Here is a 1384-nt window from a genome sequence, read left to right on the forward strand (position 1 = left end):
TAAGTAAGTATGTTTACAAAAGCCTAAAACTCCTTTATATAGGCTAAGAGAAGCTTCATTGTGGATGCCAACTAATAAGACAAAAGACCCTTCCAAGCTGGGCTTTGACTAAGCCCAAGGGCGTTGACCAAGCCTTCTCCTTGAATTAGCCCATCATTTCACGGCCCAAAATATTTCCAGCACTCGGATAGGTCCTATAGGACCTTGCCACTCCTGGTCCTGTAGGACTGCCGCAGGACCGGGCCCAAAAATGCTCAAAAACCTGCAAAAACAGGGGATTAACATTAGATATATAATATAACTATTAACATAAGAAAAAGATACAAAAAGACTCAATTAGGACACTAATGGGCAAATAAAACAACGGAAAATGGTTAAGAAAATGATATAATAAGGTTAATAAATTAACACTTATCAACGATCTATCAGAAGTGACCATGGTACTGAATTCAAAAACAGTACTATGGATAACTTTCTTGAGGATAAGGGAATCTCTCACAACTTTTCTTCTGTGAGAACTCCTCAGCAGAATGGGGTCGCTGAAAGACGAAATCGAACAATCATTGATGTTGCTCGATCAATGCTCAGCGAATCCCATCTCCCTACTCAATTCTGGGCTGAAGCTGTCAACACCACTTGTTTCACTCAAAACCGATCGTTGATCGCAAAAAGATTCAAGAAGACAGCCTATGAACTTTTCCATGGACGAAAGCCTTCCATAAAATTTCTTTATATATTTGGTTGTACTTGTTACATTCTCAACAACCGCAACCAACTTGGAAAGTTCGATCCCAAAGCTGATGAAGGAATCTTTCTTGGATATTCTTCTGTATCCAAAGCCTTCAAAGTATTCAACAAACTAAGACAAACAATAGAGGAATCTATTCATGTCACTTTTGACGAATCTCATTCAGCTAATTCAAAACCCATCTCAAATGATGGGGATGAATTAGAGAACTGGATGATATCTCACTATGGACAACCTGAAGCTTCTTACAGTACTCCTCTTAACTCTGAATCTCAAGAAGCTGAAGATGATCCACTCATCATTCCAGTTACAGCTAGTCACTCCATCGCATCTTCTTCAGAGATCGCTGTTGTGCCCATTAGTTGTGTTCCTCCTTCTATTTCAGACACTATTCCATCAGTAAATGAAATGCCTTCAGTTTCTAAACCTATTTCAGTTCCTGAATCTGAGGCTCCTTTAGCAATAGTTCCTATTGTTGAAGATACTGCTGCTAAAGCCTCATCTTCTATGCTTGAATTTGTCTATTGAGATGAAGCTCCTCTACCGGCTCAGCGATGGACTAAAAGCCATCCAATTCATCAAATTCTTGGTGATCCAGATGCAGGTATCAAGACACGTTGAGGTCTAGGTAATATC

Source organism: Cynara cardunculus, assembly GCF_001531365.2.
Source record: "Cynara cardunculus var. scolymus isolate 2C chromosome LG 2, CcrdV1, whole genome shotgun sequence".
Classification (NCBI taxonomy): Eukaryota; Viridiplantae; Streptophyta; class Magnoliopsida; order Asterales; family Asteraceae; genus Cynara; species Cynara cardunculus.